The sequence below is a fragment of the Dendropsophus ebraccatus genome, chromosome 8, assembly GCF_027789765.1.
Source record: "Dendropsophus ebraccatus isolate aDenEbr1 chromosome 8, aDenEbr1.pat, whole genome shotgun sequence".
Taxonomy (NCBI): Eukaryota; Metazoa; Chordata; class Amphibia; order Anura; family Hylidae; genus Dendropsophus; species Dendropsophus ebraccatus.
Window position 1 is genome coordinate 16,574,031 of NC_091461.1, and position 23,195 is coordinate 16,597,225.

Below are 23,195 nucleotides of genomic sequence, written 5' to 3' on the forward strand. Positions count from 1 at the left end.
GGCCAAGTGGGGAAGACAACAGAAGAGGAAGACGCCAATTCAGAGAAGAGGTCACTTGTGAGTCACTGGATGTATAGTATCTGTGCTATAATATGCTGACTGTTTAGAGGTATAAATGGTCTGTATATAGTGTATTGTATACAGTATGGTGGTGTTAGTCATTATGTGGTCATGGTATAGTGGTATCATTTGCCCCTGTATAGTGTACGGGGGGGCAAATGTACCCTAGTGATTGGCCGTGACTCATGGGCCAGTGCCGTGTGCTTGCCCCCTAGGCTAAAACTTGCCAGCCAGTCCCTGATTTGGGGTCAGGAGAGAGAGCTGTCGACTGAGCCATAATTGGACCACTAGGCCTAAAATGATATATGATTTCCCTGAGACTGTCCATGTGGGAACAATACCGACCATCTGGCATATTTATGTGGCGCTGTTACCTGTTGTGGTCGAGGTTTGCTGCGATTTTGCAAAAATCATGGCAAAAACTTACTGCAACATGTGAGTACGAGCTTATTTTCTGCTCGTTCTTCCAGCAGGAACATATATTTAAGAGGACTATTCATAGCCATAAAGGTGCCCATGTTTGCTGTCACCACCTGAAAATGGCATGTTTTGCGCTGTCAGAAGTCTCAGTCATGATCCCGCCATAGAGGAAAATGGGACAGTTAGTTTCTGAGCATGTTCACCATGACCTTGTGGGTCCTAAGAAGCGTCTTCACACAACCATGTCCTACTGTTTTCTAAATGAGAGATCAAAGCTCCTTGTGTTCAAGAAATAGCTCTACTTATTACTATTCAGATCTACAATGACCTCTGCCCCTCCATAAGTCAGCGAAAAGGAATGTGGAGTAAATAGAGGTGGTCCTCGTTCATGTTCTTCATCCAGCTTTGGAGGACCAAGCACCTTTGTGAATTAGATGTACAAGCTACTGATTTCAGTGAGAAAAGTGTAATACTTAATCTCTCCTGCGGGGGCACTGTGTGCAGTATAAGAAAAGATCTGCTATCCCGAAGGACCCAGCTCATCTGTGCTTAACAAGGAGGACCTCTATACTTCATGTTTTATGAAGTATAAACTTCATCTCTCTTGGCAGTATCCCTTTTTTTGAAGAACACAAAAAAATTCAAAAAGGTTGTTCAAACAGTACAATCATGTCATTAAAGAACATTAGTGGCTCCATACTGGAGAGCTGGGGTGGTTGGTTTTAATCTAACCAGATGAGATAGGAAATTTCGCTTGGGGCCAGGGACTGGTGTTGCAATCTGTGTGTAGCATAGCGGGATATGTTGATGCCAATAACAAGCATGATTGCAGTCTATAAACAGAGGCACCATCTGATTTCTTTTACGTACGTATCCCGATCCCTCACTCCTGGCAAAGGTGTCATACTCCGTGGATGGACGCCTTGCAATGCTCTGTTGACAGTTCCCGTACCCGCACAATACTCAGCATGTTGACAAGTAGATTATATGTGAAGTTGACTTCTCTTCCTCATGGCATCACATTACTGGTTGTATGGTTAGGGTGTATTTGGTGGCCTGTACGTTCCTTATCAAGATGTCTCATATTACAACCATGGGCAGGGAAACCAAAAGTTCTGCCAGTAAGAGGTCTTTGTGGGTTTTAAGGCTGTCCAGAAGAACCTAGGAAACCTATGGAGGCTTGGAGGAACATACAACGCCATGTTACCCCTACTGTTTCCAAGAAGACCATCGGTTTCAATTTAAATATCGTAAGAGGAACATAAAGACCTCATGAGTATGATGTCAGATAAAAGCTGAACTTTTGCACCGGGGCTTTTTGAGACCTTAGCTATGCCCTGATTCTATTTTTTGAAGTAGACACTACTGTTTGCTCTTTGGTGCTCCTAAACATGGGTATTAGAAAAGTTATGAAGATATATCATAGAATTCTTAGTGCATCATAGAGGGCAACCAATTTTTTCTTTCAAGGGTCCCATATCCCATGGTTAAACATCAGTTTACCTTACAAGAAAAGATATAGAGTAACTAGAGATGAGTGAACCTTGAGCATGCTTGGGGACGTCCGTGCCCTAACGTTCAGAATTCGTCTCCTCCTGCCTGGAGAAGTTGGAATCATAGACATATCGGACTAGGACGTACCCAAGAGTGCTTGATGTTAGCTCATCTCTAAATTTCTTTCTACGCTTGAAGACCATCATGAGGTCTTCCTCATCATGCGGATCGAAACAATAGTAGCTTTGTATGAAAAGGCTTCTATATACGGGTCTTTCACAAGGGCCATGAAGGCAACTACATTGGGTTCCACGATGGTTGATATCGTCGTATAAACTTGGTGCACTGAATCTGCAGACAGCAAGAACATAAGCGAACAAGGGAGAAAGTCATCAGATATTCAGAGGCAACATTGACCCTTTATGAACAAGCATTGGGACGTAGAAGGAGCTTCATTATACGTTTTTTCTTAAGATATTTCTTAACTTTATGCGCATTCCTTAACCAAAGCTTTCTGGGCAGAAATAGCAAAAAGGAGTGTGAGATACCGGTGGAACAGGGACGTTTTGCCTGAGGGAGCCTCAAGTCTTCTCTCCTACATATGATGACTTCAGAATTCTAGATGGCACACGATGGGGGACATATGGCACAAGGGGCTTTTGCATTGTGGCCCAGCACCTTCCAGTTACAGGTGTTTCTTACGTCATAGAAATGATATACAACAGCCAAAATAACCTTCCCGGATCACTGAGCCGAGTCTCTAGATTACACAGCCGGAGCTTTATCTCATGGACGGATCTCACAAGTGCTCCTTTGTTGACCATTTTCCCATAGAGCAGTGACCGGGCTCCAGGGCTTGTCCTACACTTATGCTAAGGGGTCATAAATGATCGCGACACAATGACTGGAATGTCACAGGTGATTTCTCAATATTGCAGCAGGTCTGCTACACAAAGTCAACACACGAGAGCTGAATCACCTCCTCTATAATGTGCTAGAAGTGTTCTTGTAAAACTCATCACCAGGTTAAAGGGGTTGATCAGAATCAGAAACATTATGTACTCTTCTTCCATGCTTGTCCATGACGTGTTTAGCATTGAGGCTCAGCCCCATTCAATTAACGGAACCCCTTTATAATTGTAAAAACATTGAAAATTTTAGGATGAGAAATAAGTGCATCTTAAAGGGGTTTTCCAGTTTTAGAGAAACAACTTTCAAATACCCTAGTAAGGGTACTATTACATGGAACGATAATCGGACGAATAGGCCCGATTCGGTCGATTATCGCTCCATGTAATAAATACAACGATCAGCCGATGACAACGATCATTGGCTGATCGTTGATATAGGTTTGGACCTATTTTCGTTGGGCGCCGACCGCGCACGGCTACGTGTAATAGCAGTGCGCGTCCGGCGACTGACGATATACATTACCTATCCACGTTCCAGGGCTGCTGCTGCGGTCTTCTTCTCCCCGGGTCCCGCACGCTCTAGCTTCAGAGTGGCCTGTCAGCTGACAGACCGCCCGGCCAATCACAGGCCGCGGCGGCCCCGGCCTGTGATTGGCTGAGCGGCCTGTCAGCTGCAGGACCTGTGGAGAAGCGGACTGCAGCAGCAGCCCTGGAGCGTTGATAGGTAAAGAATGTAGTTTAAACAAGGGCTGCAAATTACAATTATAAAAAAAAAAACAACCAAGGGCTGCAAGGACATCGGTAACGATGTCCTTTCAGCCCTTGTTAAACGATTATCGGGCCATGTAATAGGCCCAGTAAACGAGCGACGATCTAGCAGATCGCTGCTCGCTTACAGGTATTATCGGGCCCCCATCGGCCCGTGTAATACCACCCTTAGAGTGGAGACCAGCTGTAAAGAGGGTCTCCCTGTCTGGAGGACCCAACATGTCCATACATTGAATAGTAAGCTTATAATACTCACTTTCTCCTGTGGGGGCACTGATGAGGAAATGAGTCACTACAGAAATTATTGCTGATTTTTGAGGGTCCCAGCACCAAACTGTGGTTAGTGTATCTTTGATTAAATCTTGTAAAAAGGGATTGTCCATAATCTAGGGCCATTAATGTGAATATTGCCTCCATTAGCACCTCTATTGTTAATTCTTTATATGTATACCAGAAAAGCTGCTAACAGTGTGACCTTCAGGGCTTGTCTGATCTACATACTATTAAGTCCTGTCATTTCAGTTTGGGTACATTGGGGCCTGTCAGTCAACTAGTATAAATATGATTGAATATGTATACACACATAAGAAAAAAAAGTCATCCAAACCCTAATGATTTTAGAGAGATCAGCTACTAATATTATGTGTATAATAATACGTACCAATGACAGACATTAGTAGAGGGGGGGGGGGGGGGGGGGTTAGTCATGTTGGACATGTCCTATTGTTAATTCCCCCAGGAGAGAGGGTTCTACCATTGGTGGAATGATGGGAAAGTTCTGTTGGCTGACTGATAATTCATGTATATAACCAGTATAAAGGGATAGATCAGCACTTAGTAATGTTAATAATAAAGAATCAATGAAGCACTGGCCATGCATGTCATTCATACAGAGGACACTTATCCTCCATTCTCAGGGTTGGTAGATATTCCCTATGCTGTGGGTAGGGTGAAACCTTTGATCATGAGAATACTCCTTTAAGTAGAGGATGTAGTGCTGAGTATTACAACTTTTGGGGGTTTGGGGGATGGATTAGACCCCATGGCCATCCCCTTCTTACCCAAACACTACTCTTTCACTTTATTTCTCTCCATCATCACCAAAGTAAATAATGATAACAGCAACACCAAAAAAACATAGACACAGAAGCAATATCTGTTAATCAAATTGTATGCCCCTAGCAATGTAAAAATGTTTTGGTGGGTATACACATAAAATAACAATGTCTCACACCTCTATATAAATGCATGCCCGTCTCAGCTGAGTGTTCATGTGTTTAGAATAGGGGGGGGGGGTGGCCTAGTGGAGATTTGGTTTGCACAAACTTCTTCTCCCCGAATGTCATCTCTCAGGGAGAGTCGGGAGGCCCCCAAACACATTAAATGGTCCAGACAAAATTGACAAGTTAGGCCGACATAGCTGTAACGTGTATGGGGATCGTAACGTGTTTCTGCCATATGCTTCTCCCAGCTATATCTAGAGATCGGTTGAGGTCTAAGTGCTGAGACCCTGACCGATAAAAACATTTAAAATTTTTACATCTGCTCAACAAGTAAAAAATAACAAAGAGCAAATGCCGACAATAAGTCCCATAGACCTGTATTTACATAATATTGAACCTAAAACCATCAGGTTCTAATATTGCAGCAACGTTACCGGAGGAAAAGCTGATATACATTTTATAAAAGTCCCAGCACCGCAGACAGGTGACATACAATAGAGACCATGGGGGGCGGGGAGTTTTAATGAACTTCCTAGCAATAACACCAATTAACAAACACAACACAACAAACTGTAATAGCTGATACCACAGAACCATAGACCGTATTCACCCTCTTAGGCAATATATCATGGTTATCGGGCCTGTTATGTATCTGTCCCCCTTGTATCATCCAGTGCTTCTGGTTCCAGCTGAGTGCTCAAGCATAGAAGAATTCCTTCTCTAGTGCAATAGCAAATGCACAGTGATCCCTTAAGAGATATGTACATATTCTGAATATGTGTTGTCGTCTTGCCAGGCATCCGGGATCGGGAGGGGAGGGGAGAGCGACTCAGGGGGGGGGGACAAATTTCTTGGAAAAGGCCCAAAGTTTCAGTATTTCACAATGTAGCATCTCCAATAGCCCTTAGTGTTCTTAAAGAGCCTGTAAATATAAATCCCTGAGGACTTATGTCATTAATACAATGTTACAGCAGTAAAGGCCCTATAACACGAAACAAGTATCGGCCGTATTCTGCTGACAATCATCTTGTGTAATAAAAGACAATGATCAGCCGACATAAACGATGTCGGCTGAGCATTGTCTGTTGTTGTCTTTCTGTTGTTGAAAGACAAAGTACTAAGATAGCAACAACCTGCTGCCGTTACCCCGTGTAACAGTAGCAGCGGCAGCAGACCGCTGCTATCTTTTATGGTGCTGCCCGGACAGCGATCACCGAGGCAGCTCCCCCGCAACTCCCTGCGCCCCCCCCTTTCCCTGGCTCTTACCTGCTCACTGCTGATGCGTGTAATATCGCCGTCAGTGAGCGGGAAACGAGGAGCAAGCAAGCACTGTGAAATCAGGGCTTAAGACTAATTTTTGAAGTCGAGGGGGTGGGTAAGACCCCATGGCCATCCCTTATCTTTTCCATATCTATATAATATCTCGTATTGTTCTTAATCATTTCTAAATCTATGTCAGTGAGGACTTAAATTGGCGTCTTCTCAACTTTTTTTTTTGTTCCTTATTAAAAAGGTGGAGTGCATCAACCACGAAAGGTCCAGTGGCCATTGTCATCCAGATTTCCAATTTTCAAAGATCTCCGCCAACCTCTGGAAGCTACTGCTCCTGAAATGTTATGACTGACTGGGCACTTCCCACCGGGTCGTGACAACACCAAAACATGGAAGAAACCGGAGACCAGACGGGGACAGTGAGGGGGTGATGCAGCAATATGGGGGCACGGGGATGGGTAAGTATAGATTCTTTATTATGTTCCCGCACTCCCCATTGTATTTTTTGTTTGTTTGTTTTGAGTTTTCCTTCAAGTCTATTTCCTGAATGTGTACCTTATATTACATTATATGTACATTATATGTTGTGGAACTCAGAAGTATAGCACACCATGCTTTGAGCCTCGAGAAATGAACACGTGTTTGGGAATTTGTCCTGCTTTTTGACTATGTTTGGCCAATTAAAATCAGGGCATCCTCTGTTGGCACAGTTTGGTGTATGTTGGCGTCAAAAATTTCTGTTGTATACCACCGTGATCTGACAGTGGACCCACTGGGCCAAAGATATTAAATATGTTTGGTCCCATATTCCCAAAGGTATATGTTCATTTCTCATCACTCAGAAGTACTGTATGTTCTACTCTACTTTTGAGTGTCCACTGTTGGCAAGCCTTGGTAACAGTCCACAACTTATTTTGACAGGTTGCCAATGTATACCTTGAATGTACGGGGAGAATGTGATCTGAACATGGTCTAATAGCGATAATATTGGCTATCTGATAGAGCTGTAACATAGACATGGTTTTCAGCAGTATGACAGTAGAAGACAACTTACTGTATTGTTTAAGGGATGAAACAGATATAGTATTGGGTGATTTATATGGAAGTCACAAACCTGAGAGCTTTGTCCTCCGGATAGAGAAGGAGATGAGCATTTACATTACTTCAGGTTCTCATCCAACTTTTTCCTTGCTTTGCGGGACCAATTCCCGGCTTTTCTCCTGGAGTCTCCTCACCAGCTTCTTTCCCAGTCAATGCACCTTGCAGTCTCTCTGTCTCCTTCCTCACCTGTTGCCTTTTTCTCTCTTGCTCCTTCCCCTCCCCTACAGTTCACCTGGACCAGGTAGAGTTTGAACTGGTTTTTTTCCAGTAGTATCTGGCAGCCGGTACCTGTGAACCTCCCCAGTCCCTCCCTCCTGCTGCTTAACTGGGAAAGACAAGTTTACTCACATCCTATAAACAAGTGAGAGCTGCTGGGTGGAAATTTTATTAGGTAGAAGACAATGCGGGATGGTAATACATCATGTGGTCACTCACATCTAATGTACAGATGTAGCAGAGCCGAATATACTCAGCGTCACGACTTGGATTACAACAATGGAAAATGTAGCATTTATGATACAAAAATTTCTAAATTTTGTAGGATGTAGCAGGGCAGCCTGTGTCAGAAGTAGAATTAAAGGGGTACTCCAGGCCGGAGGGTATTTTTGAGGGGTATTGGCAGGACTCCGCTACGGCCGCTGATTGGCAGTGCTGCCTTGAGGCATCACGTCTCATGCGGCAGCTCTGACCAGGAAGCAGCCGCGGGACGGGAGTACCGGGCGGCGCAATCCGGGCACCTGCGCTGGAACGGGAGAGGTAAGTGACCTCCGGCTTCAATTTCCACCCCCTCCCTGGCGATCCTCAAAAATACCCCCCAGCCCGGAGTACCCCTTTAAGAAATAACGTAATAATTCAGGACCCTTATCTATTAATCAAAGCCAGAAAGTTAGAGAGTGACTACAAAGAGTGTCTCTCAATCTGGAGGACCTCGCATGCCCATTATTTACACAGACCGTCCACTGATTTTTATGGTAACTGTGTAATACTTCATCCACCCTGTGGGGGCGCTGCAAAAGAATAGGTCTCTACATAGACTACAGCTGATAGCTGGGACTCTGCAGGAGGACACCCCCTGTACACCTTCTTGGACCATTGTAGCAAAGCCGCATTCTCCTGATGCCCTAACAGATAATGTGAATTTAATATTCAGTGTCAGGGAATGGCACGCGTCTCTGTGATAGATTGTATTAATCATAGGTCTTTTCTGTCAGGTGGCATTCTCCAGTGCTGATATTTATCTATAGATACTGACATAGAAAGAGAGGGCAACACTGGAGCGGCTGCTGATTGGCTGCTCAATAGTAAGTTCCTGTTCATGGAGCTAGACTCCTATTACGTGGAGCGATTATCTGCTGAATCAAGGCGATTTGGGCAGATATTGCTCCGTGTACTCAGCAAAAGAGCTGATCATAGACTGATTATTGTCTTTCAGACAGTTTCAAAATCATCATTCATCATTCCGTATAAGAGCGATGTGCAGCTGACAGCTAATGACAATGTAAATAGAATACTAAACATTATACTTACCTGTCCAGGCTCCCCCAGTGTCCTGCTGCCTGTTCCCTGCTTACCACAGCCACTGCTGTAGCTCCTGAAGCCATGTCTGAAGTGGCAGTCCACTCAGCCTGTCACTGGCACTGTCCTGTTACCTGTCACTGGCACTGTCCTGTTACCTGTCACTGGCACTATCCCGTTACCTGTCACTGGCACTGTCCCGCTACCTGTCACTGGCACTGTCCCGTTACCTATCACTGGCACTGTCCCGTTACCTGTCACTGGCACTGTCCCGTTACCTGTCACTGGCACTGTCCCGTTACCTGTCACTGGCACTGTCCCGTTACCTGGCACTGTCCCGTTATCTGTCACTGGCACTGTCCTGTTACCTGTCACTGGCACTGTCCCGTTACCTGTCACTGGCACTGTCCCGTTACCTGTCACTGGCACTGTCCCGTTACCTGGCACTGTCCCGTTATCTGTCACTGTCCTGTTACCTGTCACTGGCACTGTCCCGTTACCTGTCACTGGCACTGTCCCGTTACCTGTCACTGTCCTGTTACCTGGCACTCACGGCCTTTTCTAGGGCCGGGCGGGCCGGGCCACCGCACGGGGCGCCCTTAGCTAGGGGGCGCCCGACAGCGCCCAGCCCCCCCCCCAGAGCTGGGCAAATTGAAGGCTAAGGGCCGCTGCCGGACCAAGTGTCTGGCAGCTCCCTTATTTCGGCGGCGGCCCTTAGCGTCCAATCAGCAGCGTGGCCACGGCGCTGCCTTGTAATCCTTAGGAAGAGAGGAGGGGGGCGGGTTACCAGGGCAACTCACCTGTCCCGCTCCCCGGCAGCTCCTCTCATCTTCCGGCACAGGCAGCATCTCTGTACCCGGCTGCCTGTGCTGAAGAATGACAGAAGAATGAGCGCCATAGAGGGGCTGCTGGGGAGCCAGTACTGGTAAATTACTGTTTCTCTGGTAAAGGCACTATGGGGAAGGGGGGGTTGTATACTATATGGGTATATGAGGCATTATAGGGGGGATTGGCTATTATATGAGACACTATTGGGGAACTGGCTACTACATGATTCACTACAGGGGGGATTGACCACTATATGAGGCACTATGGGGGACTGGCCACTATATGAGGCACTATAGGGAGGACTGGCCACTATATGAGGCACTATAGGGGGGACTGGCCACTATATGAGGCACTATGGGGGACTGGCCACTATATGAGGCACTATAGGGGGGGGACTGGCCACTATATGAGGCACTATGGGGGGGACAGGCCACTATATGAGGCACTATAGGGGGGACAGGCCACTATATGAGGCACTATAGGGGGGACTGGCCACTATATGAGGCACTATAGGGGGGACTGGCCACTATATGAGGCACTATAGGGGGGGCAGGCCACTATATGAGGCACTATAGGGGGGACTGGCCACTATATGAGGCACTATATGGGGGACTGGCCACTATATGAGGCACTATAGGGGGGACTGGCCACTATATGAGGCACTATAGGGGGAACTGGCCACTATATGAGGCACTAGAGGGGGGACTGGCTACTATATGAGGCACTATGGGGGACTGGCTACTATATAAGACACTATGGGGGACTGGCTACTATATAAGGCACTATGGGGGAGATAGGCTACTATATTCGGGTTGCCAATGATGTTTTCGCAACCCGAATCTTGATAAAAGCTCCCTTCTTTCCCCAAAGCTGAAAACTGAGTGAGGGTTTTTTTTGTTTTTTTTTTTTTTTTGGGGGGGGGGGGGGGGGGCGCTTTTATCAAGATTCGCCCTGTTGCCAAAAAGGCCTAGAAACTGCCCTGCTGGCACTGTCCCGTTATCTGTCACTGGCACTGTCCCGTTACCTGGCACTGGCACTGTCCCGTTACCTGTCACTGGCACTGTCCTGTTACCTGTCACTGGCACTGTCCCGTTACCTGGCACTGGCACTGTCCCGTTACCTGGCACTGTCCCGTTATCTGTCACTGGCACTGTCCCGTTACCTGGCACTGTCCCGTTACCTGGCACTGTCCCGTTACCTGGCACTGTCCCGTTATCTGTCACTGGCACTGTCCTGTTACCTGTCACTGGCACTGTCCTGTTACCTGTCACTGGCACTGTCCCGTTACCTGTCACTGGCACTGTCCCGTTACCTGTCACTGGCACTGTCCCGTTACCTGTCACTGGCACTGTCCCGTTACCTGTCACTGGCACTGTCCCGTTACCTGTCACTGGCACTGTCCCGTTACCTGTCACTGGCACTGTCCTGTTACCTGTCACTGGCACTGTCCTGTTACCTGTCACTGGCACTGTCCCGTTACCTGTCACTGGCACTGTCCCGTTACCTGTCACTGGCACTTCAGAGGCAACTTCAGAAGCTTCAGTGAGTGGTGAGCAGGGAAAAAGCAGCAGGGCACTGGGGGAACCTGGACAGGTAAGTCGCATCAGCCGTTGACTGCACATCTCTATTACACGTAGTGATGAGCAGTTGGTGGGCAAAGTTTTTTTAAACTGGCTGAAAGAGAAAGATCAGCTGATGATCGGCATCTCAACTGATCACTATATTTATTAAGATACCTGCCCTGATTCTGCCTGATTGGGCTGATAATCACCCTGTGTAATGGGGCCATAAAGAGAAGTGCAGGACTCTGGAGGAGACAAAGGATTTAAATTATTGGGTAGCGTGTCTTATACCCTTTAAGGGTTTCCCATGCAGGACACTCATGGATGGGTGTTGAGTGTCTGATCAGTGTGGGTCCAACTGCTAAAATGCCCAAATATCCAGACAACAGGGGTCCCACGTCCCCTTGGTTAAATGGAGTGCTGGTCCATTTAACTCTATGGCACTGGCAACCATAACTGAATGTTATGTTATAGATGGAATAGTCAGGGCAGCTCAAGGTAGCCAAATAGTATATCATATGTGGCTCTGTGGATGGATGACCTGGTATGGCCCACAGCTCTTTGGTTAACTAATAGTGCGGAGTGTATATTCGCATTAAGCTGTTTTATTGAACAAAAGTCTCTGTATAAGCTTTGGAGCACTGTAAGCACTTTAGTGTTGCTAGTGGTGATGTATACAGCTTAAGGCTATGTTCACACTACGTATATGCAGCCGGACATATACGTGTTAAACTCTGGCCGGGGATTTACGTAAGTTGCGGCCGGCTACGTACGGTCCGCGAACTTACGCCCGTAGCCTACTTACGCTTCCCGAGCGCCCTACGTAGCGATCTGACAGCGGTCTTTTACTTGGAAATCTTCGGCTAGCCCGGACACCCCACAGAACCTTTTAGATCGGCAAAGAAAAGTGCAAAAATGAAGAAATCACCACTACGTACGGGACCGCATGTTACGCTACGGGTGTAAATACGGCATTTTCGTCCTCAAACAATGGTCTGGTTCATTTTTTACTGCGCCGCGTACGATCCTGACGTAAGTTCTTACGTAGTGTGAACTGTGCAGCCGTAGATCGTATACTTTCCATTGTACACAAACTACGTAAATCTCCGGCCGCTTATTCACGGAACGCGCTACGTCCGGAAACTTACGTAGTGTGAACATAGCCTTAGTGTTGCTAGTGGTGATGTATACAGCTATAGTGTTGCTAGTGGTGATGTATACAGCTTTGCCCGTGTTGCTAGTGGTGATGTATACAGCTTTACCCGTGTTGCTAGTGATTATGTATATAGCATCAGTGTTGCTAGTGGTGATGTATTTAGCTATAGTGTTGCTAGCGGTGATGTTATACAATCTAGTTAGACCAGATTCTACCAGCTGTAGAGGACCTCAAAGATTTGGTAAACTGTGATATAGTGTACTGAAAAAAACTTTATGCACAGTTGGATGCAGCACAGTCCTGCATGAAAGAATACAGTAAAACATGGATGTGATGTATAAGTTACTAGGCAATAATTCTGACATTTGGCCAGGCAGAGAATTAAGAGTTGCAGGAGAGTCCTTGTACAGCTTCCTCTCTCTTGTCTTGCCAATTTTCCTCTGTCTGATCAGGAACATGTTCTTTAAAGTAAAATTCTCCTCTGAGCATTGACTGCAGGCAGCTTCGGATAAAGCCTCCTAGACACCACATGGTGTTGTGATAAATGTATAAACTACCCAGATCTTAGGTGAAGGTAGCAACTTGAACAGGATCTTTGATGATTTCGTAGCATACAAGTCTTTCTTGCTTGTAGCAGATGTTACAGTCAACTGACCGGACCTTTGTGTAGGGCCTAGCAAACAGGAGGAGACATGAATCAAGGTTTTCACCACTCCTCTTGCATAACCAGGACTTCAAACTGCTGCAAAACTGGTAAACACTTCCTTACACTACTTTGGCCTAAGCCAGACTGACTGTAAAGTCCAGCCCTCTGGACAGAGAGTGTTGGACTTTTATTTGCAGTGATTGGTTCTCACTCAGAAAAAGGTGTAACCTGGGAGACTCCTCCCTGAAAGCACACTACAGCTTCAAGCTGCTTGAGAGAGGGTCATGTGACCAAGTTCTTTATATACTTAAAGCGACTCTGTACCCACAATCTGATTCCCCCAAACCACTTGTACCTTCAGATAGCTGCTTTTAATCCAAGATCTGTCCTGGGGTCCGTTCAGCAGGTGATGCAGTTATTGTCCTAAAAAAACATTTTTTAAACTGGCAGCCCTGTGTCAAACGGTCGTGGCCTACAATATCTGTGCCCTAACTTTGCACCACCCCTCTGTCCCTCCTCCCCACCCTTTTTATCATAAAGTATGCCTCATGAACATTTTCTCCTGTCTGAACATTGCACAGGTGCCTTAATGATCCAGCCCATGTGCTGTGCTAACACAGGTGATGAATAGTAGAAAATCTGCCTGGAGCATTCCTAATGATGAGGTGGGCAGGGAGGAGGGACAGAGAGGTTGTACCAGCCTAATGCATACACAATTTAGGCCACGGCTATTTGGCACAGGGCTGCAAGTTTAAAAGTTGTTTTTTAGGACAATAACTGCATCACCTGCTGAACGGACCCCAGGACAGGTCTTGGATTAAAAGCAGCTATCCGAAGGTACAAGTGGTTTGTGGGGGTCAGATTGTGGGTAGAGAGTCACTTTAATATGTGATCACACTAGGAGTTGCAAATACAAAGTCGTTTTAACCCTTGCACGTCAATGATATCTCAGTGTATGTAATACTGATTGTGTTTAGCAGTGTGAAACAATGACAGTATATACAAGTCAACGTACAATACCCAGAAACTATTTAAGGCACTTTTCAATAAATTTCTCAGCCACATGACAACTCCAGGGTATCGGGACACTGCAAGTACATATGACTGACCGCCACTCGTTTGGTACTGTGTTGGTTATAGGACATTGCCCTCTGTATTCTTTTCTGCGTTTTAAAACATTTTTATTGCGCACTTTGTCATGGTTCACTTTCTTACTGTTTTTGTAGTTTTACTATAGCTGTGAGCAATGAAAGTCCATTTAGTTGAATTGTTCCATTGAGTAATAGATGATCAGGAAGTTAATGTTAGTCTCATTTCCAGAGAGACAAAGATAGAGGAGCGCCCAATCCCCTTTTTTTCTAAAGGCTTAGGCCTTGAACCAAGGGAATGTCTGGACCATGCGAGGCCTGGTATACACAGCTTAGCCTACTCTCAAGGAAAGGAGAGAGAAGAACAAGACGCAAGATAGAGAAACATTGGGGGAAAAGCCTAAATGAGCTTCATTGCTTCACTAAGACCCTTAAAGGCTTCAGACTAGGCCTAGTTTCCTTGTGGCTGACAAGTCATCATGTACACCCAGGTCCCACAACCCGCCATGAGCATTCCAGCCCAACATCACCACATGTGAGTATATACCTGGGGAAATCGGCTCAGAGCTAACCAAGGAGTAATCCCTCAGCATTTCTTTTGGGTTAGATACCTCAAGAATCAAGAGTAGAGAACACAGAGACCCCTGTTCTTCAGTTGTACATGTCCTTCAGGGTTCCACTTTGCTCTAGACAATTGTTGTTGATTGTCGGATTTCTATAGACATCTATCTTCTGTCTCTACCATACTCTTCAGTAAACAGACAGCTTTATTGCACCATTTCCGACACGTGTCAGGTTTGTTTTCCTGTACCTTACCATCAGGGCATCACCTGACACAACATCAGGGTGTGCCCGGGGGGAACTATTACCTAAACCACTACTGTGCGGCCCTCTAAAGTAACCAGAGTAGCCTTCGGAGCATGGGATCAACCACAAGGCCCGGCCAGCCCACAGGCTCTGTCCCCTGCACTGTGTATTCCTCTAGGCTGAGCACTGCTGCACTCCTATAACTCTGAGTACTTAAAACTGAGCATGTGCGACCAGCAAGCTGAACTCTAGGTCGTAATCCTAGGCAACCAGCTATAAACATCACATTTTGAGCTCGTAGGTGTTGATTTATCATAATGGAAACTACTAAAAATATCTAATTTGTATAGATTAAGGATTTTTACTTTGTACTTTCAGGCTGGGTTCACACACAGTATATTTCAGGCAGTATTTGGTCCTCATATCAGGTCCTCATAGCAACCAAAACCGGGAGTGGATTGAAAACACAGAAAGGCTCTGTTCACATAATGTTGAAATTGAGTGGATGGCCGTAATTTAATGGCAAATATTTGCTGTTATTTTAAAACAACGGCTGTTATATTGAAATAATGGCAGTTATTTACTGTTATATGGCGGCCATCCACTCAATTTCAACATTGTGTGAACAGAGCCTTTCTGTGTTTTCAATCCACTCCTGGTTTTGGTTGCTATGAGGACCTGACATGAGGACCAAATACTGCCTGAAATATACTGTGTGTGAACCCAGCCTCAAAGGGCATCAACTTTTATCTATGGCACTACCCCTTTAAATGTACAGGCCTCTCGCTAGGCCTCAGACCAGCTAGCCAGTCCATCCAGTATTTCATAGGCCCGTACACACAGGGGGATCTACAGTGGGGGAAGACCTTTCTGCTAAAGAGGTTTATGTGGGTGGAAGGCCTCTACATAGGTTTTCTGAAACAAAGGGCCCAAGACATAAAACAATATACAATATACACATATCATACAACTAGAGATGAGCAAACCTGGAGCATGCTCGAGTCGGTCTGAATCCGAACTTTCGGCATTTGATTAGCGGTGGCTGCTGAAGTTGGATAAAGCCCTAAGGCTATGTGGAAATCATGGATATAGTCATTGGCTGTATCCATGTTTTCCAGACAACCTTAGAGCTTTATCCAAGTTCAGCAGCCATCGCTAATCAAATGCCGAACCAATGCATACAACCAATGCATTTACAGCATCATGTATAATAATAGTTTTATCTCATGTAAAAATAATAGAAACAAAAACAAGAAAACAATGAAAAGAATATAATAGATTTAAAAAAATGAAACGGCAGTGCAATATATTTCCCACCAGAACTTTTGACAGAATAAATGATAAACTAACTGCTAATACATGGGTCACATAATATAGCACAGAACATGAACAGTAAAACTTCTCATAGCTGCATCGAAGAAAAAATAAAGAATTATGACCACAGGAATGCAAAGAGGAGAAACACAACATTGTTCCCGTCCATGTGGATCCCATCTGGTTATACTGCACGTGTCACCACTATGGTCGGTAGGCCTGAAGGACTTAATGTTGTTTATTATATATATATTTTTTATATTTATTTTATATTTGTTTTTAGAGCACCATTGGCTTCAGGCCCTTACCTGCGAGGGCTTACAGTCTACAATGGGAGGTTAACAGTAAGTGAGAGGGACAGCTGTTTGTAGTCGAATACAGTGGCAGCAGAGTTACTATAGGTTGTAGGCTTCCTGAAGAGATGTGTTTTCAGGTTGCTTTTGAAGGTCTTGATGGTGGATGAGAGCTGGATTTGTGGGGGTACCAGGCTCCAAAGTGTGAGAAAAATCTTGGAGGAGATTGTGTATGATGTGCGGTATGGGAGATAATGTGAGGGTCCATATCGGGAGATCCTAGATGTACGGAGGGGTCAGGTAATGGACGTCCTTGTATGTCATGGTTAAGAATTCAAACTAAATTTGTTTGCCAATGGGGAACCAGTGAAGGGATTGGCAGAGGCAGAGCAAGTGGAGAGGTGGATTAGTCGGGAAGCAGAGATGAGGATAGACTTGAGGGGAGTAAGGGTGTTTGATGTGTGGTGTACCCCCGGAGGTGTTATATCGGAGGGACGGCCGATCACTTGCTAGGTGTTGTAGTGTGACACCACTACGGTGGTGGATGGCCGAGATACAGCCAGACCTTAGTATGTTGTCACGTGACGCCAGTGCCAGGTGGGCACACAGGAGTGATGGCATGCCTGCTTTTAGTGTGTTAGGCCGGTTGTACCTTTTTCCCCTGTGGTCAGTGTCCTGCCGGGCTGCTACTGGGTGCCTTGGAATAATTTCACTGATGATGTAGTCACGGATGGTAAGAGCGGTGTAATGACCCTAACGGATAGTAGGACCCGCCACCCACAGAAAGGGGAAGTGTCCCAAGCGATGACGATGAGTTGATTTACTACTTGTAAATCTGCAGCAGGTAATACAGAAGAGCTTTGAGATACACTTGGCAAAGTTCCAATAAAGACTTGAATGTAAGACAACCAAATCTGTAGGATAAGTGTAGAGTAGGAAATAGTTATATCGGTAGAGTTGTGCGGGGGTAGAGTAGCAGAGAGGAGGATGCCATGAGAGTCTCAGCCCATGTAGTACTGTGCTCTGCCGGGATGTTGGAGTATAAAGTAGAATACTTGAAGAAGAAGAACACCTGTGCCCAGGGGCGTAACTAGAAATGGCTGGGCCCCATAGCAAACTTTCCAATGGGCCCCCTCCCGGCTACTGGGGAAGAAATGGACGCATGGTTTCGGCCACATGCATTGTCTGAATTTTTTTTTCTATGTGGTTTTTAACTGCTTACATGATCTGCATATTGTCTGTAGCGATTCTTATCACAGGATTGGTAGGCAACAGCTTCAGACAATGCACATTTAAAGCATACAGCCATACTGTACCGGATATAACATTACTATACCAGACCTGATACCACCATACTGTGACTGCCTGCCTACCCACCAGCATGCTATTGCACATACTCAATCTTCTATCTATCTATCTCCTATCTATCTATCTATCTATCTATCCATCTCCTATCTATCTATCTATCTATCTATCTATCTATCTATCTATCTATCTATCTATCTATCTATCTCCTATCTATCTATCTATCTATCTATCTATCTATCTATCTATCTATGTATCTATCGCCTGCTAATGCATATATATGCATCCAGTCTGGCACTGCATGTGTGTGTATACATATATATGCAGCTTGGAGCACCACACTGCACTGTGCATATATATATATATATATATATATATATATATATATATATATAAAAATATATATGCAATGCCGGACTGGATGCATATACATGCTTTAGCAGGCTGGAGACAGATAGATTTAGTATATCACATGCAGTAGAAGGCTGGTGGGTAGGCAGGCAGTTACAGTATGGGGGTGTTATTCATGCATAGTAGTGCCAGGCTGGATATATATATATATAATCTCCAGCCAGGGGCGTAGCTAATGACTCCTGGGCCCTGGTGCGAGAGGTCAACTTGGGCCCCCCCTTTTCCTCGACCAAGTGATGCTATTGGTATATGTGTATATTATATATATATATATATATATATATATATATATACACCAAGACAGATATTACGAATAACGATCTTAAGATAGGAAGAGAAAATATTATCACCACACATATTACCGCCATATTGTTACTGACCAAATACGTACCAGATAGCAAGTAACAAATAATTCCACCACATACTGACTAACACCACCACTGCTACTGACTAACACCACCACATACTGACTAACACCACCACATACTGACTAACACCTCCGCTGCTACTGACTAACACCACCACATACTAACTAACACCACCACATACTGACTAACACCAACGCTGCTACTAATACCACCACCTACTAACACCACCGCTGCTACTGAATAACATCCACTGTACACGTATCACCGCATCCAGTCATATAGAGGTGGACGCAGCTCCACACAGGCTATAGACACCATATACATTACAGTGCAGTTACATCAGGTGACTCACAGGGGACGTCTTCTCTGATCGGAGTTCTTCCCTCTTCATCTTCTTCTCCATCTGCTCTCGGCCATTATGAGAACTTCTCCGAGCCACGAATCCACAGAATCTGCCAGACAGACATATTAGACTCCTCACTCTGACACCATCGTAATCTCTCTACAAACTGCACATTTGTATTGGCCTCATTTAGTGGGTAACCCTGACACTATGTGACCTCCTTATAGTGTATGCCCTATATGTAGCCTCCTTATAGATGGTCCCCACTCTGTGTATCCCCCCCTTATAGTATATGCCTCCTACTATGTAGCCTCCTTATAGATGCCCCCTCTGTGTATCCCCCCTTATAGTATATGCCTCCTACTATGTAGCCTCCTTATAGATGCCCCCTCTGTATATCCCCTCTTATAGAAAGCCCCCTCTCCCCCTATGTTGCCCCCCTTATAGATGCCCCCCCTTATAGATGGCCCCTTCCCCCCCTTATATATTGCCCCCTTATAGATAGCCCCCTCTCCCACCCTCCTATAGATGGCCCCCTCTCCTATAGATGGCCCCTTCCCCCCCCTTATAGATGGCCCCCTCTGCTATAGATGGCCCCTTCGCCCCCCCTTATAGATGGCCCACTCTCCCCTCTCCTTATATAGATGGTCCCCTCTCCCCCCCCTTATAGATGGTCCTCTCTCCCCCCCTTATAGATGGTCCCCCTCCCTTATAGATGGTCCCCCTCTCCCCCCCCCCTTATAGATGGCCCCCCTCTCCCCCCCCTTATAGATGATCCCCCTGTTTCCCCCCTTATAGATGGTTCCCTCTCCCCCCCCCTTATAGATAGTCCCCCTCTTCCCCCCCTTATAGATGGTCCCCTCCCCCCCTATAGATGGTCCCACTCTTCCCCCCCTTATAGATGGCCCCCTCCCCCCCTTATAGATACCCCCCCTCTAGAAGGTCCCCCTCTCTTGCCCCCCTTTATAGATGGCCACCTCTCCCCCCTCCTTTATAAATGTCCCCTTCCCTCCTATAGATAGCCCCCTCTTTCCTTTATTAAAACAAATAAAAATAAATAAAAAAAACACACACAACTCACCTAACAACGCGCTCCCCCGGCGATCCTCTTCTTCTTCAGCCTCCGTCTGCCCCGGATCATGCGCTGCTGCCGGGGGTGTCGCGTCCTATCCCCGGCAGCGCGCGCATCATAGAGTTCCCTGTGCTGGGACCTCCAGCACAGGGAGCGTCTCTAATGTGCGCTCCCTGTGCCGGAGCAGTGAACTCTATGATGCGCACGCTGCCGGGGATAGGACGCAACACCCCCGGCAGCAGCGCATGATCCGGGGCAGACGGAGGCGGCCTCTTGTGACCGCAAGCAACACAATGCTTGCGGTCACAAGAGTGATTGATGAGGGGGGGGCCTCAGGGGCCCAGCGGGCCCCGCGGGCCCCCCCTTGTGGCGGGCCAGGTCGCAGCGGCGACTGCTGCGACCCTGGTAGTTACGCCACTGTCTCCAGCCTGGCACTACTATGAATAAACAGTTTTTTAGTCCTACAGGAGCTGCAGTCAGAAGCTTTCTATATAGACAGTGTGGGACTACAACTCCCAGTGTGGTCTGTCTATGCCTTTGATTGGAGGGACAGCAGACAGACCACATTGGGAGCTGTAGTCCTATAATGTCACAGCTCCTGTAGAAATAAAAACCACACACACACACACACACATCTTATCAGTAAATGTGCACTTACAGGAGGAGGAGGGAGCTGTCACTATCTCTCTCCGAGGTCCCGGCAGGAGAGAGCTAGAGGTCAGAGGTCATCCGACCGCACTGGATGCGTGCAGGCAGCTGACAGGCCGGACTCTCTCTCTCCGTACTTTGTGATGCCGCCCCCTGCAGGTGAGTGTTATCCCTGCAGTTCTACAAAGATCGTTCTCCCCTGATTAGCTAGTGTCAGGTGTTTGTCCTGCACAGCTAACCAGGGGACATCACACACACAGTCCCCACTGCCGGGCCCCTTGATGTGCCGGGCCCCATAGCAGCAGCTACTGCTGGTATGGCGGTAGTTCTGCCACTGCCTGTGCCTGTTTATTGACCCTTGTTTTAGTCTTCACACCACCGTATGCCCACTAGCATTGGCCAAACCGTACTAATGAGTTACACAGGCCCCAGATCTTGTTACCTGGGCTGAGCAAAATGCTGAGGGTTCACTGCTGACACCCGCACTGCGAGATGGAGTTCATAGCCTTACTGCAACTTTGCTCCACCCGGATCAGTTCCTGGCTCTATGGCTCTATAGTGGATACTGTCCTGCTCTATGACTTCTCCTAATCCACGGCGTGGGTTGAGGTTGTCTGTAGGCTAATCCTCTCCTAAGAGGTTTAACACTGCATAGTACTTTGTGAGGATACTTGGGAGAAGATTGGTAACAGCATGTTGTCCTGCGTCCTACTAAGACTGCACTTTGGGGACCTGTCAGAGGGCCAGGGCCCAGATAGGACCACTGTGGAGAGCTGTCTAGTTTGCGTTCTTTCTCCCCCCCGTCCCGAACTGAAAGCTTTTGCTCCTCCTCCACCTAAGGGACTAACTTCGTCTACAGCGTGTAGGGTGCTCTGTTATTGGGTGAAAAGAGTGCAACAGAAGAACAGAGAGGAGAGGTGATAGCAGAGAAGAAAGCAGAAATCCTACTAGTCTACAGATTCTAGCACACATAAACACAATAACCCTTTGTAATCCTTCAGCTGTTTAACTTCTACACACTAATATATAATACAGCGACATCTAGTGGTCAATTCTTAGTACTACTTTTTTTATAATAAGATCACAAAAAGTACAGACTTTTGCAAAGGGTATATGCAATGGTAACACCTCTAGTGGGACACCACAGATGGAAGGCCAGAGAGGAGGATGTTGCAGTAGTCTAAGTGGGAGATGATGAGGGCAGTTCCAGTACCAGCAGTTCAGCCGAGTCAAAGTTGGGAAAGTTGCGGATTCAGGAAATATTTTTGAGGAGGAGGCGGCAGGAGGTAGCGAGGGTCTGCAATGACAAAACAGAATCGGAGGTGACGCCAAGGCATCGGACTTGTGGTACTGAGGAGATAGTGAAGCCATTGGCTGTAATTGTCACATTAGATTAAAGGGGGGGGGGGGGGTCAATATGGAGGAAATATCATGAATTCTGTTATTTCCATGTTGAGTTTTAGCTGATCCTGCAGAGAGGTGACATCTGGACCAGAGAGGTAATTGTTAGAGTTGGTACCTAAAGCCGTGGGCTCTATGATCATCCTGGCATCTAATATATATGTACTGTATGGACAGATTTTATTACTGCATTTTCTATCATGTACCCGGCTGCTTTTATCTCAGCCCCGTCCTGAGCCCGTCCTCCCTTTATGGATGCATATACACAAACACGAAATACACTGTACAGACTCTTACCCAGTACATTAGGTCAGACATACATACATGTAATATACACAGGGGGTGGGTGAACTTATCACGGCTCGCACAGCAGTTTTATAAAATATCATTTTTGCACTCAGGGTTTAGTGGACCTGTGTGTCTCTATGAAATAAGGGGTTTGGATTTTTAGTAAAATGAAGATGCCATAAAAAAGATTGAAGTTCGCTGGTGAACTTTTTGTACAGTTTTAATGCCTGTGCGTATGACATCAAAGAGTCAAGAGTGACCCCTATTGTTCTTATTGTGGTAATACAATAGTCATGGTGAAAGTGAAGCTCCCGTGAGAATAACTACAGCCGTGGTATCTCTTTAGAGGTACAGAGGCTTGTGGGGCCAACACATGAAAAGAACAGTAATGCAGTGACTCATCGTAGTGTTATAATCATGGGAAAAAAAACAGAAAAACATTGGGGGGAGGGCGCACATAGATTTATAATTGCTGAAAAGTATGTAATGGTGAGATGAGTGCTCACTAGAGATGAGCAAACCGAACTTTTCCAAGATTTTGTCTCCTACAGACCCACATGAACCCTTATTTGTTTCAACCACTAACTGTACTTTGCAATGGCAGACTTAATTTTTGCATGAAATATGCTGCAAAGCCAGAAAAAAATTATTTGCGCCATGAAATTAAAAGTACAATGCAATTTTTGGGGGGAAGGGGGGGCAGAGGGTGTTTACGCCATTCACCCTATGGTGAAACTGACATATTATCTATGTTCCTCAAGTCGGTACGATTACAATGATAGGTAATTTGTGTAACTTTTATTTGATTTGACAGCTTATAAAATAAAAAAAAAAAGAGATCCCTATAATGTCTCTATTCCCATACTTATTACGCTTTTATCCTTTGGTCTATGGGGCTGTG

The 23,195-nt window shown here is 46.0% G+C and overlaps 1 protein-coding gene across 1 annotated transcript in view; it reads right to left on the bottom strand.

Annotated features, from left to right (window-relative positions):
* Positions 1 to 7,501, bottom strand: part of SCNN1A (sodium channel epithelial 1 subunit alpha) — a 71,737-nt gene extending 64,236 nt beyond the window's left edge. Inside the window, exon 1 of the mRNA XM_069979932.1 lies at positions 7,263 to 7,501. The gene's annotated coding sequence lies outside the window, so the exon portion shown is untranslated. The remainder of the gene's footprint in view (positions 1 to 7,262) is intronic.
* Between the last annotated feature and the right edge of the window lie 15,694 nt (positions 7,502 to 23,195).